Genomic DNA, 18,307 nt, shown 5'->3' on the forward strand with positions numbered 1-18,307 from the left:
ACCGTGAAAACCCATGCACATCGGAATAAGGGTGTTCACGATTTTGGTTAGGAATCATACCTTTAGATCAGCTGTGATATCTCTGAAAATACGAATCAACAACCTCTTGATCTTCTGTTGTATTCCTATCCTTGGAATGGACGTTGTGTGGGCAACAATCTACCAGTCCTTTCTTTCTCTCTTTGCCTTTCTTGAACAATCACTGAACTGAATTTCGGCCAAGAGAAAAAGGTTTCTTTTTATAGGCTACAACAGGGACCATAAGGAGAAATTAGGATTAGGTCTCCTGACGGGTTTGAGCTTCCCATGTTCGCCCAGAACACACGGCCCAAGTCCGTCAACAAATGCCTTATTCCACTAAAGGCCATTATTGCACTACCGCCCTAATCCCAAATTACGTGTATTACGTTTACGGGCTCCATATTATATGCTTGTTGATCTCCCGGTGTTAAGATATCGAATGCCCGTTGAGTAAGTCAAGTTGTTGACAACTACATTAATCAACTTATTATGTCCTTGAGCAGTACCACTCAAACTCATTGTCATGTCGGATTAAATCCACCTGCAAGGTTTACATAACAATCCTTATGAGCTCCTCAAGGGGACATCATCAACCCGACTTTCTGCGGGTCACGAATTCCTTTTATAATCAATAGCACACTTTACATACAATGTCATTACCCAATCCATCGAGTTTGTTGATTCACAAATGAATCTCACTCATTGATGATTTAAAGCAATGTACAATGCACGTAAGTGCCCGTTATTATATCCGGATTAAGAGGACAAGCATCCATAATAACAGAGGTGTTTGCTCTCTTATATAGTCAGTATACAGAGAAACAACCTCACTTGGTCATGTTCAATACACACAAAGTGTACTAGTGTAATCCTATAGTCAAGATAGACTAATACCAGATTATACTACGACCGTACCAATGGTTTGTCCAAATCCATCTAGGTTGTGAACGTTTACTTACACTTTATAAGGTACTGATGATATGATCTTCTGTGTGTCACCACTGATAAAAAGTTGATTTTCACGTTTTGGTTTTATACTTAAGTCCGAAGTCCACAGTCTGAAGTCTGAGGACCAAAGTCCAAAGTCCGTTTAGTCAAGCTACTTTACTCACGTGGGTTTGGTAGGATAGGTCGAGTAAGGGATCGTCCAAACCTTAGGGCTCGGCAAGTTTTACAACTGGATTTACAACTTTTGGTGAGTAGGATTTTAGGTTATTTAGTTGGTTTAAGTAATTTAACGGTAATGCAAATAATATAAAATAATAACGGTGATTTCGATGTAAATAAACAAAATAGATAAACAGGGAGAGAGTTAATCATACTCATACAAAAATCATTTTTCAACAGTTTATATTACCACATCACTACAGCTCTAATTCGTCTCGAGTTCATAGACAAATCCGAGACGACGTCGAGTATCGATCCCTAGCGAAATGCCCGCATCTCTGAGTCGCATCACACTAGCATAAGGAGTTGAACTAATATTTCATCTCTGGAATATCATTTCAGCTCCTAGTTCGATTCTACATCAGCTGGTCAAATTGGAGAGCTGTCTGACACCAGAGAGTCGCACGCGAGATATTTTGGGTCTCTCGCGAGACTGCTCTAGAGCATCAGCACTCCAAATTTGTACAGTCTCAATCATTTTGGGACCGGATGTATATTCTACACCTAATTCCTAAGTAGTGATTCTAGAACAATAAAGTGTCAATCCGGATTCTCACACGAAGTAAAGATAACCCCCCGAGGTGGGATTACCTCATGGTCATTGGAGGAATAATTAAACTTGTTGTACACAATAAATAAGTAAATGCAGGGACAGATATTAAACTTGAAAAGAAATGACTTTTATTAAGAAGAAATAATGATAAACGTAAAAATGATAGTTTTCCTACGAAATGAACGATAAAACTCATAACGTAAGTAAAACTAAACGAAATTACGTGCCTAATTTATCAAAGTTTTCTACTCTCAATCAAATTAAGATATAGTGGAGTAGGAAGTTCGTTCCACTCCTAGTTCTTTAGCATGCGATAGTTTCGTGTCAACTAATCAATCATAAGTCTAGTGAGAGATTTACGAGGGGAATTCTATACTATGAGGTGAATTCAATTAACAAGTTACGAATAACGAAATGATAGAATGCTAAGGGTTTGAATCTAGATAAAGAATTAAAGGGAATTGAATCCACCTTAACTCGACTTAATCCTACTAACAAAGACTCGTCGTGATCCAAATTGAATGCTTCGCATATCAAAATAATAATTCTAATCCCTAATTATACATGTCATTTCTACCAATTCATAACTAGTATGTGAGCGATTAAACCCATTCTCATGGTGAATTAATCGTTTCTAGAGTGGAATAACTATTACAACGATTTCTAAGTTTAACAAAGATCAAGCTTCATCAAGGCTTCTCCAACCCCTCTAATGGAGGTTTAGCCTTGATTCATACAACTATCATTTCCCATTGAATTAAAACTAGACATCATATAAAAATTCTATCTTTATGCAATTTGTCTAAACAATAATTGAAATCTTAGGTAATAACTGGGAAATGAATAACAAGTAATAAAGGAATTTAGATCTAAACAGTTGTAAATGACAAAATCGAAATGAACAAGAATCTACTATTTTATTTATCTAATCAATGAAGAACAATAATTTAAGAGTTTAATCTAAAACAAGAATTGAATTGAAACTAAACTTAATTAAAAACAATTAAAACTAGATCTAGAATTATCTATAGTTTTAGGTCTAATTAGCTACCATTAACAAAGAGCTAAGCTTTTGTTTTTATATGCTCCAGATCCAAAAATCGTGCATGGGCTTGGAGCCATGTTTTGGGCCGGAAAATCGGGCCCAAAACCCAATTCTTTTAGTCCGGAAAGGGCTTTCCAGCTGGAGTTGGCTTTGACAAACTTTTCGTCCACTTCTACTCTTCTGATTGGGTCAAGTCTTAGACCATTGGAAATCTCTTTCCGAGTCGGTCGTTTTGACGTAAGGTAGGCCCAATTCCGAGGTCTGAGTCCAAAGATACGGCCTTCGAAAGTTCTGCTGACTTTATGTGCTGTTTCTTCCCGCGTTGACTTTGACTTCTTAGCTTTTACCGGGCTTTAGAAAGGCTTTGTCTCCTTGAATCTTGGTCTTTATCACAGAACTTCTTAGCAACCAATCCTTGCTCCTTTATCTCGCCAAAGTAGCACATTTCTGCACATAATTGACTTTACTGCCTGAAATATATAAAAAACAAGTAATCAGTGTTAACTCTTATTTATTACTCACATAATTGGTCTAAAAGTATGATTATTAAAGGGTTAAAACTACAGTTTTGGGCTCTTATCAAACCACCCCCAAACAGCATTTTGCTTGTCCTCAAGCAAATATGAGAAATTAGAATAAGTGACCAAAAATGGAGTTCTAACTAATCTCGTTTTCGCGAGTTGCGATTGCATTGACCATATGCAACAAGGCCTTAAACCACTAGGAATTCCCTAGTGGACGAGTTATAGCCTCGTGAGAGTTTTCCAGTGAAGGTACTCACAAACTTTATCTATACTACAATGACTAAGAAATAAAACTATTGTTTCCTTATTCATGCTCTAAATTAACTATATATTTCACTAGCAATGAATATAGAATAATCAAGTCGAAACCTAAGCTAATATATGCATAATAATCAATCATCTACAATAAACATATATACAATGAGTAATACTATGAAATGCAATAGCAGGTCCGTTTCTGAAAACTCGGAATAGCGTCCTTAAGTAGGTCCTCACATAAATGTCAAGACAAAAACCACTTTGATTTTTCCGCTCAAGTTTCGCTACTCCAGTGTGCAGTGGGCACACTTTACCTTACAATCTCAATGACAAACAAGGAAGTCGGAGTCGATCAAACACATCTGCCACTTACTATCACACTAACCTATTCCTAATTGAGCTAGAGGTCTTTATTAGGTGTTGCGGGGATTAGGAGATGGTTTAAGAAGGAAGGAAATGGATATTCAAAAGGACAAGTCTGAGATAATAGAGTCTTCATATTATGTAACTTAGAGAAAACCTTGTTATTTTCTTTTGCTTCTATACTTTGTTTCCATCCTTAGCCATATTTTTCTTTTTCTTTTCCTTGGATGGAAACTTCTTTTCTTTTCCTGAAGCAACTAACTAATTTTTGTTTACACGGGTTTTCTCTTCTTCTTTCTTCACTCATTCTATTCTCGGACTTATTCTAGATTGGGTAAGTTGAATTTTTATTTTTTTTTTTTTTTTTGTAACAGGGTAAAGGAATTGTGGTTTATGGAAGGCTAAAGAAAGGCTCAGAGGGGCTTACTAGCGGAAAATAATTTCATAAAGGTTGAATTTCGGCTATATCGATCCAAAGAGGGCCTAAATTCTCGCTTAGGATATGGTATAGTGATCAAGCAAGTGGGCGTGTGATTTCTCTATCCGATTTTACTTCTCCCTTGTGTCATTTCTCAAATGTTTCACTCATATAAGGCTTTTATGCTATATTCTCACAGGATTTGTAGAATAAGTACTCTAGCCTAGATTTGAAACTTATCGCTAACAATCATAGATACTCATGTAATATATTTATAGATAGATGCAAAGATTATTACATACATATTAACCTAAGTTTCTAAAAATTATTCTAATGCAAAAGCTACATTGAGACTTCTAGATTATTAAGAGCATAGAGAAAGAAAACAATACCAATATTCCTAAGTGTATAGCATCAGCTTATTTATTTATATTTTTGAATTTTTAAAATTTTAACTAGAAAACAAGTGCATATTATACATATCTATATCCTAACAGGATGCCTTAATTACACGTGTTTCTATGCCCCTAAAAAAAAAATGCATGTTTTGTCCTCAAAGTATTTTAAATAACGAGGGTAGGAAAATACCATGGAAACGGCGTGAAATTCGGAACATCCGCCAAAACAATGGTAGAACATACTAATATAGGAAGGAAAATTGACGAACTCTATAAGAGTTCCACCCGTTTATGGGGTTAAGCAATTAAATTGCTTGGGACATAAGCGCACAATAACAAAACTAAAACTTACCTTATCTCCCGCTTTTAAGCATCCTCCTCCTCATCAAAGAGATGAGGTTCCTTCGCGATCCCGGGCCATTATAACTTGTCAAGCTTGCCGCCATTTATCATCTACTAATGCTAACCTCGTTAAGTGTTATTATGTCCGATGGGATGTATGGGCTTACGACCAAATGAGGTCGCAGACCGCCATCCCGGCCAAGTCATAATTCGCGAATGAGCGAACCACCCAATTGGTGGGTCTCATGACTTCAACCCTTTCCAATCGTGAATTGGGTACGAGAATCTGGTGTAAACAACTACGCGATGATGCGGCTTACCAAAACAGGCATAAGAAGATACTTACGCCTCATGCTTTGGGCTCTCTTAAGACTAGAGACTAAAACTTCGGAGAATGTCATATCGGCGACGCCCCCACCTAAAGCGAGGAAAATGTCACCAGCGATCTTGTTTGCGTAAGTGAACCGCCATTCCCCAAAATATTCATCAGGATGAATAACATGGTGGTGCCTACGTTTAGGGACAGGCTACCAAGGGCAATGCTATATAGCCCCGGTCCATTACCTTCGAAATACCCCTCCCCATAATACTCATGGAAATATGTATAATCATAAAGGTATGCATTATCGGTCATATATCCCCATGTGTGAATAGGATCAGGTATTGGTAATCCCGAAACTAAAGCTACCACATATTTATTGAATTCTAGTGTCGTGTCATCGACTACAACGGAGAATTCTTGTTCTCCATCCTGATTACAATAGAAACTAATGTGGTCGTAGAAGAAAAGCGGAAAAGGCGTCTTTGAATATGAATCGTCATCACTTACCAAATTAGATGGCGCCATCCTAATCAAGTAGGATCCCGTTTGGAACCAATGTCCATAGGTCTCGGTTCCTAACACGTCTTCGAAAGACTGTTCAGGTATGACTATAGGAGATGTCATCTCAACTACTCTTTGGAACAGCTCCAAACATCCTGGAACAACCCTCAGAAAATTAGAAATTTTCATGTTTATTTGAGGTCGCGGAGATGTCTTCGGGTGTTTTGGATTTCTGAGTGTGTTTTGGCGAAGTCGCTCAACTTGAAGCTTAGTGCCTCGAAAGTAAAATTTCGATAAGGGCGCGGGCGTCGTAAAGCCGAAGCGAAGTTTACAAGGAAAAAGAAGGAAAAGCTTGGAGTGAAAAGTGAGAGATGATAGTGGGGTGTAGTGTGGGTTGTGAGTGTATAATGAATGAAGTTTAAATAGGTTATGAGCTTCCAAAACGAATCGGCAAGTTGCCAAATTGTTTAAGGCAATTTCCGGAAATAGAAAATTTCCAAACCCGAAAACGGAAACAAACCATATTCTTGATTTTATAACAACCCTGGTATCTTTTATACCGGATTTAGAATAGTAACTTTTAAACTCTCATAGATTTCATGCTACCACCACACATAATCATAGATATGCCGATATCGGCCAAATTCTCAACCTTTACTCCAAGACAACTTTACAGAAGATGATCATATAACGAATTATGCTCGGTATAAATATTACCACCCCCAAACAATTTGGGAAGGTGGGATTAATGATAAAAACACCCAATTCGAAAATAACCAATTATATTAAAAAAAATTTAAATCCAAACAACATAAAACAAACAAATTAATATTTAAATTTAACTACTGAATTAAAATCCAACTAATAAAACAATAAAACAATGAAATTGGTGAACACAAACCGATGGTGAACACCTAGCCATGTGATGAAGATGGACCACGAGATGGAGATTGGTCTGGGATGAAGAATGGCTTGAGCCATCTCGTCCTTCGGCGACGACGCCATGCATCTCGGACTCGCGTCGAAACAGAATCCTCAAAGGGTGGCGTCGCGTCGAAGCATCTCTATTCGAACAAGCTACGTGCTTCCATCTCCGATCCGATCGCATCTTCGGGCTTGGTGATCTTTGGTGGATAGTCTCCATGTTAGACAAGATATCTTCGACCCCTTTCGAGCATTTTAAACTCGTCGAAGGTTCGTTTGTTTATTTCTAACTACAATCTGTCTATCTCGGATATCTTCACAAATACCATAAACACAACGCAAGCCAGTTTGCAACACTTGCATGCGTTCTAAATTAGAACTACAACTATCTAATGCATTTTTATCCAGACATGTCATATCTTCCATTTCATCCACCAACTCAACTACATTTCTTTCAGATAACGGCCAAGTCTCTTGGATGCAATCCGTATAAATACTTGCATTAGAATGCAATTTGATCTTAATAGGAGCAGATTTTGCGACAGCTCTAAATGAGAGCATGATCTTAGTGATCAATATGGGAAGAGGCGCAATGCTCTCTTTCCCACTCCTCTAATCACATTAAAAATTAAATTGAGGATGCAGAAATTATACTTATTCGTTTGCAAAATCAGGAGAACGTCGCGGACATTTGCGTAACCGATATCGCTGACTTTTTCTTTCCCGAGGACGTTCCTACCAATCCACTGAGCTACAGTTAGTTGGTTGGTTCTCAGACTTGACTGGCGGACGCAATGAGAACTCGTATTGTATTCACCCTCCACGACAGTATCTTTCATCAAAGCAGGAACTCCAGTATACTGCGATTCTTGAATGGTGGCTTCTAGGTTGCTTCCAGGCGTAACGCCTAACAGCTCAGCCAACAACTGTCTCGTTACTTCCCTCCTCGTTCCTGCTACCTTAATGAAAATCCTATCCCCTTCCAATTCTCGCTTCTTATAAAACTGTTCTACCAAATCATAGTGATAGAACTCCTCGAAAGTACCACAGTCCGTTCAATCCCCTCCTAATCATCTCGCGTCGTAAAATGGCGGCGAAGCGCCGGCAAACAAATGCGTAGCCGGCAAAAATTCTTCGTCGTAGCGCAATTGAAGTTTTTGAAACAAACAATGGTTTTGTAGACGGTGGAGGAGGCGAGTTTGATGAAAAACCACTAAAAACAATGGTGGTGGCGGTGGTGGGTATGGTGGCAGGTTGGAAGCTTGAATTGGCGGCTGTTTTCGGTGGTTTGGGAAATTTGTTTGAGAGAACTCGGGCTGGTGGTTAACAATGGGAGTGGTGTAAATAGGTGTTTTTTTTTTTTTTTTTAAATTATTTATTTATTTATTTATTTATTTTTTGGTTGTTAGGTTTTCCTTTAAACCTTGTTAACTAGCGGGATGAAAAAGGAAACACGACTGTTGGTGGAAACAAAAGGGCGCAGGTGCGCGCGAGTTGGGCCCAAGCCCAATTCGAATTTTTTTCGATATTTCGCGCAATTTCAAATTCAATTTGCCGCTTTGTTACTGGTCCGATTTTGGCGAATGAGTTATGGAAATGATCAGTAGAGAATTTCCAATCCAATGATCCATAAAACACTTAATTCCAACCAGGGGTGACGTATAAGAATGTGGAAAAACGCCTCTAAGTGCGTGTGTGACGTAAGTTATGCGAACGAAGGAAATCTAAGTTATAGATAACGTCAACCCGAATGAACTACGACTAATGGGCCTAAGCAACACAAATGGAAAGTTCAAGCAATCCGGATGGAAAGATCGACTGCCCACCCCCAAACAAATTTTTAAACACAAAATTTGTTTTAAACGTGGGTCGTTTAAAGTCAGATTCCCAAGACTTGTTGGATTGCTATTTCTATGATTTTAGAATTTTTATTTTTTATTTTTTTATTTTTTTTATTAGTTTATTATAAGAAAAACGAAAAACAATAAATACATAATTCACCCCATAAAGGAACATGACTCAAAAACCGAGAAAACATACAAAAGTGGAAAACGTAAATTATGTGAAACGTGGACTTAGGATCTGGTACTTATAGCCACACACTCCATAGGGAGAGCCCGGTTACCTGAATGGTGCACTTACCACTATATGGAAGTGAAAGGAAGTACACTAAATGACAAAGGTCAGTCCTCATAGACAGGGTCATGTAAAAGGACTTCCTCTACATCAGGGGACAGAAGTTCGTGAAAATGTTTTAACCGTTGACCATTAACTTGAAAGGTACTGTTGTCCTTGGGATTTACCAAAGTGATTGCCCCGTAAGGGGTGACTTTAGTAACCAGAAAAGGACCAGACCAACGGGTTTTTAGTTTTCCTGGGAAAATATGTAGACGGGAGTTGTAAAGCAAGACCTTTTGACCGAGCACAAACTCTTTGTGCAAGATTTGCTTATCATGAACACATTTCATGTTAGCTTTATAATCATTTGCGAGATCGTAAGAATTGCTACGGATTTCCTCAAGATCATTCAATTGCAACTTGCGTTTGACACCCGCCTCATCAATATTGAAGTTAAGGCTTTTTATAGCCCACAGAGCACGGTGCTCTAATTCAACGGGCAAATGACAAGGTTTCCCAAATACAAGTCTAAAGGGAGACATACCTATAGGAGTTTTGAAAGCCGTCCTATACGCCCATAAGGCATCTGATAGACGCTTCGACCAGTCTTTCCTATCAGGATTTACAGTTATTTCTAAAATCTTTTTGATTTCCCTATTTGAAACTTCTACTTGTCCGCTAGTTTGTGGATGATAAAGAGTTCCTACCTTGTGTGTAACTCCATACTTTTTCACTAGAGATGCAACAACTATGTTGCAAAAATGTGTTCCACCATCACTAATGATGGCTTTAGGAATGCCAAAACGATAGAAAATATACTCCTTAATAAAAAATACCACTATCTTATGGTCATTGCTACGGCAAGCCATGGCCTCTATCCATTTAGACACGTAGTCCACGACAACTAGAATATAAATGAAACCGTGGAAAACAGGGAAAGGACCCATGAAATCAATGCCCCAAACGTCAAAAATTTCTACTATCATGATTGGGTTTAATGGCATCATATTACGCTTTGTGATTCGCCCAAGTTGTTGGCAACAAATACACATCTTGCAATGCACTTGGGCATCCTTAAAAAGGGTAGGCCAATAAAATCCACATTGAAGAACTTTAGCGGCTGTTTTTATTCCACTAAAATGGCCACCACACTCTTTGTCATGGCAGAACGATAGATCTTCATTATATTCCCACTGGGGAATACAACGACGAATAATCTGATTCGCACAATACTTAAAAAGGTAGGGCTCATCCCAGTAGTATAACTTAACTCTGGCCAAGAACTTCTTACGTTAATTTCTTGACCAATTATAAGGAATAAAATCAGCCGCTAAATAATTTACAATGTCAAAGATACCAGGTCTTTGAAAAAATAGCATCTGATGCTCATCGGGGAAAAGAGTCCGGTATGGACTCGTAATCACTATCATCGCCGTTTTGTAAGTCTAGATAAGTGGTCGGCAACTACGTTTTCGACCCCTATTTTGTCCTTTATTTCTAATGTGAACTCTTGTAGGAGAAGAATCCATCGGATTAATCTCGCTTAGCATCCTTCTTTTGCAAGAAGGTAAAAAAAGGTCGCATGGTCCGTGTAAACTAAAGTTTTAGAACCAACCAAATAAGGATCTAAACTTATCTAAAGCATAAATGACAGACTAAGAATTCTTTTTCAGTAGTTGTATAATTCCGTTGAGCATCGTTTAAGGTTTTACTAGCATAATAAATAACAAGTGGACTTATTATCAAGTTTTCGTCCCAAGACAAACACCAACCGCATAATCACTAGCATCACACATGAGTTCGAAAGGTTTAGACCAATCGGGAGGTCAGATAATTGGTGCAGAGGTTTGAGCGGCTTTTAAAGTTTCAAAAGCCTGCTTATAGTTAAAATTAAAATCAAAGATGGCATCCTTTAGAAGCAGATTAGTTAAAGGCCTAACTATTTTCGAGAAATCTTTAATAAAGCCTATAAAACCCCGCATGGCCTAGAAAGGATCTAATATCATGGGCGATCCGTGGTATAGGTAGAGTCGCTATCTTATCTAGTTTGGTCCGTATCTACTTCGATGCCATCACTAGATACAATGTGACCTAGTACTATGCCCTTTTCACCATGAAATGACACTTTTCCCAATTTAAAACGAGGCTCTTTTCTTCACACCCGTGTCAAAACCTTAGACAAAGGTTAGACAAGCAATCTGTGAAGGAGTCTCCATAGATAGAAAAATCATCCATAAAAACTTCCATAAAGCTTCTACCATGTCACAAAAATATATGAAGCATACACATTTGGAAGGTACCGGGAGCATTACAAAGGCCAAAAGGCATTCGTTTATAGGCATACGTCCAAAGGGACATGTGAAGGTAGTCTTTTCTTGGTCATCAATATCAATAATAATCTGAAAATAGCCGGAGTAGCCATCTAGAAAACAATAAAAAGCATGACCCGCCTAGACGTTCGAAAGCATCGGATCTATAAAAGGTAAAGGAAAGTGATCCTTTCGTTTCATAGCATTTAAACGTCGTAATCAATACTGATTCTCCATTTCATAGGACCTTGTGTGAAAACATAGTCACCCTTAGCGCTACGCACTACCATGGTAACCCCGATTTCTTAGGAACTACATGAATGGGACTTACCCATTCGCTATCGGAGATCGGGTATATTATACCCGCGATCGAAAGTAATCGTAAGACTTCTTCCCTAACCACCTCTTTCATGGCAGGGGTTCGACGCCGAGGTTCATGCGAGAAGTCTTCGTTATCCTCCAAATGGATAATGATGAGTGCAAACATTAGGGTTAATTCCCTTAATGTCGGCTAGGGACCAACCAATCGCGATACCAATGTTCCCTAATCACCCTCGATTAAATGTGTCTCTTCATCCTTAGATAATGAGAAGATATAATTCTTGGATGACTACCATCCGGATCAAGTTGAATATATTTTAACCGGGGAAGAGGTTTAAGCATCGGGGTGGAAGGAAAGTCAATAGATGTTTTTCGTCGGTCCTCATCTTTTCAGAATGAATACTTGCTTAGGTAGCAAGTCTTCATACTCGAAGATAAGGAGCAACCGGGCGGTCTACAATTGGTGTGGACTCAAGGATGGTGTTGACTTCCTCTAAGTAGGAGTCATTTACAAAATCTGAAGTTCCAAAAGAAAGGAATTTATACATATGGTTTTCGGAAACGTGTTGTTAAAATAATCTTGAGATAAGCTCTCAATCATGCTAACCTCCCCATCTATAGACGCGATTACGTAACTGTTTCATCATTTTAAAACGTTTACCTCAACAGAAAGATGTCCAAAAGATAAGGACATCTTACCATCAGCGGCAATTTATAAAAGCGTTGGCGGTTGCCAAGAAGGGGCTTCTAAGATGATCGGACAGAGTCGTTAGCGAATTACTCAGTATCGAGGATAACAAAATCTGCAGGATAGTAGAAAATCCCGAACCTTAACAAGCAACGTTTTCCACTACACCCTTAGGATACTTTATAGACCTGTCCGCTAACTGCAATGTCATTTTTATAGGTTGCATTTCTTGTAGACCTATTTGTTTATACAAATAAAATGGGAGTAAGTTAACACTCGCCCCCAGGTCTAATAAAGCGGTCGTCTTGTGGGATTCTCCTAAGGTGCATTTTGATGAGGGCGACGTGGTCCTTGTACTTAACAGTTCCATTATTTTCTGATAAAATTGGGAACTGTTCAGTTAGAAAGGCGTTTTTAGGTATGTTGGTCTTATGCCTAGTAGTGCACAACTCCTTAAGAAACTTAGCGTGGTTAGGTAGCTTTTTAATAGCTTCGAGAAAAGGAAGGTTTATCGTTAGATTTTTGAAAACGTTCCTAATCTCCCTCAAAGTTTGTATCCCCGGTTAGAATGGCTAATTTCGGGGAAACGATTGGTTTTCTCTATATTTAGCGTATGGCTCAATTTGGATGTCTAACCTTGGGTATCTGTTTCTTAGGTTGTGGTTTAACTGGTACCTCTACAGTGGTAGGCTCTTCAGTTTCTATTTCGGTATCTAGTTCGATATCCGATGTAGGGACTACTGGTGGGGTAACTATAGGCATAGTTACTTTGTTATCAACCACTTTACCAGAACGGAGAGTGGTGATGGCATTTAGCTCACCTACGGTTGTAGTTCCCGTGCTAGTATTATCCTTTACCTCAAAGATTGTGTTTGCTGTTTTAGGGTTTGATATCGCTTGGCCTGGAAACACGCCTTTTGGTTGGGCTTTCTCTTGGGCTAATTGTTGTATGCCCTGATTTATGGATTGTAAGAGCTGTTGGTTCGATTGAGTCATTGATTGGAAAAGTTATTGGGTAACCTGTATAAAGGCGTCGATACGATCCGGTTGTGTAGGTGTAGTAGTCACAGGTGGTGCGACTAGAACTATCTCACGTTGATTATTTATGGGCGGGTTGTGATAGTTATTATTGTTAACCGGAACGATACCTCTATTGGTATAATAACTATTATAATTACCCTAACTTTGTGCTTGACCTTGTCGTGGTTACGCTTGGTTGTTATAATTATTATAATTCCCCTGACTTTGTCCTTGTCCTTGCCTAGGTGGAGCTTGGTTATAATTGTTTACTTGCCTAACATTTTGGTTATTAAACCCTGGAGGTGTAACTTGTTGATTGTTTCGCCAACTGAAGTTGGGATTTTGTCTCCATGGGGCATTAGGAATAGGATAGCTATTAATGGAGCAAACATTATCTTGCTCTGATTATTGTTGTTCATGGGCGAGAGGACAATAGGAGTCAGGGTGCTCAGGACTCAAACAGAAATTACATGGGTTGGAGTTGACATTCATGACGGGGATAAGCTTTTGTTGAACAGAAATAGCCTCTACCTTTTTAGTTAGAGATTCGATTAAATTTTTAAGTTCGATTGGGTTTCATCTCAAACATACCGTGCCTTAGCTGTTGAAGAAGAACTAGCAGAGGGGATATCATCACTACCCCAATTATTTATTAGCCTAGTTTGATCTTCTAAAAATTTGTAAGCCTCCGAGGCTCCTTTACTTAGGAAACTACCCCCATTCATTATGTCAAGGACTTCTTTATGGTGATGTAGAAGTCTTTTGAAAAAGGCACAAACTAACGTGTCTTTCGCTAGGTTATGATGTGGACATTCTATAAGGAGATCGGTGAAACGATTCCAAGCCTCTGAAAATGATTTATGAGGATTTTGTCGAAAGAAATGAATCTTGGAAAGCATCTCATCCGTCTTTAGGGGTGGGTAAAAATGTTCCATAAATAGCTGAACAAGTTTAGCCCACAAGTCCACAGAATTAGGCGCTTGGGCAGTTAACCACGATGCCGCCTTATCGGCTAAGGTGAAGGGAAATACCCTCAGTTTAATTTGTTCCGCACTAACCGTAGGATGGTGGAATGTTGTAAGGACTTGTTCAATCCTACGCATGTGCTGATAAGGTTTTTCATGGTCTAAAACCATAAAAAACGGGTAACAAATTAAATATGTTCGGGGGGATTCGAAAATCCCCCACTGGGTCTACTAGAACGATGCAAGATTTAGGACTATCGCTCAAGGCTTTGTAAAAGTCGGAGAGAGGAGTCTCTCTTTCTTCAGCCATTATGTCAGGTGTGGTGTGTGGAATAGTAGCTAGAGGTGTAGTGATTGGTATATTAGATAGATGTGTTTGTTGACATTGACGGTTAATTACGTTTGGTGTTTTTCTCCGGCCAGACCTTAATCTCATGCAAGTCTAAGTCTAAACACGACAACACTCCAAACAATCTTGATATACTAGTATAAACCTCTAACTGGAGATGCGAGGTGTGGAAGAAAAGAGTACCTGAATGCCTCCTTGCTTCGCTTACGAATAACATCTTGTTTACGCGTGATCAGTGTGTACAACAAGTTAGAACACTGAAAACTTGAAGAAATGGAAAGTTTGAAACAAACCTGAGGAAATCGGGCAATTTTCAGCAGAGGGCGCAGGTGCGCTCCGTGTAACTTCAAGTTACAGTGTTTGAGCTCGGGTCGCGCTCAGGGTTCCAGGCGTTTGGGCGCAGGTGCGCTCTGTGTAATTTTTTGAGAAACTTTTCAATGCTGAAACGGAAAACCACAGTATGAATCAAACAAGGGTGGGTGGGTTTAATGGGACGTAAAAATGACTAATTATACTATGAAACCAAAGTTAAAGGGAACTAGGATGGCAGCGGTGCCATTTGATAAATGTAAAAATGATAGTTTTCCTACGAAATGAACGATAAAACTCATAACGTAAGTAAAACTAAACGAGATTACGTGCCTAATTTATCAAAGTTTTCTACTCTCAATCAAATTAAGATATAGTGGAGTAGGAAGTTCGTTCCACTCCTAGTTCTTTAGCATGCGATGGTTTCGTGTCAACTAATCAATCATAAGTCTAGTGAGAGAGATTTCTGAGGGAATTCTATACTACGAGGTGAATTCAATTAACAAGTTACTTAATAACTAAAATGATAGAATGCTAATGGTTTGAATCTAGATAAAGAATTAAAGGGAATTGAATCCACCTTAACTCGACTTAATCCTACTAACAAAGACTCGTCGTGATCCAAATTGAATGCTTCGCATATCAAAATAGTAATTCTAATCCTTAATTATACATGACATTTCTACCAATTCATAACTAGCATGTGAGCGATTAAACCCATTCTCATGGTGAATTAATCGTTTCTAGAGTGGAATAACTATCACGACGATTTCTAAGTTTAACAAAGAACAAGCTTCATCAAGGCTTCTTCAACCCCTCTAATGGAGGTTTAGCCTTGATTCATACAACTATCATTTCTCATTGAATTAAAACTAGACATCATATAAAAATTCTATCTCTATGCAATTTGTCTAAACAATAATTGAAATCTTAGGTAATAACTGGGAAATAAATAACAAGTAATAAAGGAATTTAGATCTAAACAATTGTAAATGACAAAATTGAAATGAACAAGAATCTACTATTTTATTTATCTAATCGATGAAGAACAATGATTTAAGAGTTTAATCTAAAACAAGAATTGAATTGAAACTAAACTTAATTAAAAATAATTAAAACTAGATCTAGAATTATCTATAGTTTTAGGTCTAATTAGCTACCATTAACAAAGAGCTAAGCTTTTGATTTTATATGCTCCAGATCCAAAAATCGTGCATGGGCTTGGAGCCATGTTTTGGGCCGGAAAATCGGGCCCAAAACCCAATTCTTTTAGTCCAGAAAGGGCTCTTCAGCTGGAGTTGGCTTTGACAAACTTTTCGTGCACTTCTACTCCTTTTATTGGGTCAAGGCTTAGACCATTGGAAAGATCTTTCCGAGCCGGTTGTTTTAACGTAAGGTAGGCCCAATTCCGAGGTCTGAGTCCAAAGATACGGCCTTCGGAAGTTCTGCTGACTTTGTGTGCTGTTTCTGCCCGCGTTGACTTTGACTTCTTAGCTTTTACCGGGCTTTAGAAAGGCTTTGTTCCCTTGAATCTTGGTCTTTATCACAGAACTTCTTAGCAACCAATCCTTGCTCCTTTATGTCACCAAAGTAGCACATTTCTACACATAATTAACTTTACTGCCTGAAATACATAAAAAAACACGTAACCAGTGTTAACTCTTATTTATTACTCACATAATTGGTCTAAAAGTATGATTATTAAGGGGTTAAAACTACAGTTTTGGGCTCTTATCAAATAACTTACAGTATTGAAGCTGCTGGAAGAGAAAATTACGGAATGTAAAGTACTGGAATGAAGCTACAGACGATAAACTAACTAACTAACTAATGAGCATAAGCTAAAGCATAAAAATGCTGAAGGAGAAATATTGAAGACCCCCCTCTCATATATATAGGGTGGTCTCTTGCGAAGGAATTAATTTGGTTTCGTCCTTTTGCCAAATTGATCCATTCAAAACTTTGAAATACAAAGTTTTGGCTTCATCTGAATTAATTTGATTCTTTGTCTTTTTGTACCTTATGTTTTGTCCCTTTTCTCAATTCAATTCAAACATTGAATTGATATTGATACGTGTCTTTTCCTATTGCAATGTGGCACAAAATTTTGACCATCACTTGCCACCTGCCTATGCTGACTCCTCATGCCTTTTGGACCCGCAGAGTGGGTCTAACGTGGTGTGTCCAGTGGCGGCGCCGATTTTGGCCTTTTTACAACTTTCTGTCTTTGTGTAGAGTTCGTCGCCCTGGTTTCTCTAGCAATTCACTAGCCGAAGTCGGTGTCCAGGTTTGAAAGATGTAAGCTTCGAAAGTTTGCTGCTTCTTTATATGTGGACCCGTTCTGCACTGGTTTTGTTCTTTTGGAAACTTCGGCTCTAGTCAGGCTTTATTGGGTTTCACTGGGGCTGAGTAGGAAGACTTCAAATATTCCAGTATTCCCGTACTTCAATGCATGTTTTATTATTATATTCACGTTAACTGCGGAAACCTGCAAAAGTACGAAAATATAATTATTACATGATTATTAAACACATAATTGACCAAAATGCTATGTCTCTCGGGGTTTAATATTACAGTTTTGGGTGCTCATCAACCACACACCATATCATCTACAACATAAAGTATTAGATGCATGCATATAACTAATAACATATATAATATGCATAACATTTGCTTATATGATTCTCATTCAAAAAATGAAGAATTAGAGTTAATACAAAAGTAATGCTTTTAGTATATAGCCCTATCAGTTGCCCCTCTAGTCCTCCCAATGTTCTAAAAATCGGTCTAGACGGCTGCCTACGCGGTGCCCAACCGACTCGCGTAGGCCTAAGTCGTTTAAAAAATCAGTGGACCGATTAGGTGGGTCTAGGCGGACTAATCGGCCTCTAGGTGGTCCAGTTAAGATTTTTTTTTTTTTTTTTTTTTTTTAATGATTAAATGTTGAAAATTAAAGAATCATGTATGCTTAAGATTTGAATGAGTTCAAAAGACTAAAACCCAATGTAAATTATATGTTACTATAAGAAAGAGTATCTTTTTATATGAAGTCGATCTTCTTCAACTATTACACCTTTTTGTAATAAGTATATTTTTTTGTGTTTATTTCTTGAGTTATGGTAAATTATTTTATTTATTTATTGTATATATATATATATATATATATATATATTAGGAAAAAAACAGCCTAGCACCTAGCCCGTATAGGCGTTTTCTAGAAGGCCTAGGCACTTTCCCACCGCTCAACTACCATCGCTGCCTAGAAGGCCTAGGTGCTCTCCCACCGCCTCATGTTTTTTAGAACATTGAGTCTTCCCAGTTCATTATCTGTTGCTCAAAAATGAGGCCCAACTTATGTCAATTGCCTAAGCCATCCGGCCTACGATATCATG

This window comes from Coptis chinensis, chromosome 4 (assembly GCF_015680905.1).
Source record: "Coptis chinensis isolate HL-2020 chromosome 4, ASM1568090v1, whole genome shotgun sequence".
NCBI classification, from domain to species: Eukaryota; Viridiplantae; Streptophyta; class Magnoliopsida; order Ranunculales; family Ranunculaceae; genus Coptis; species Coptis chinensis.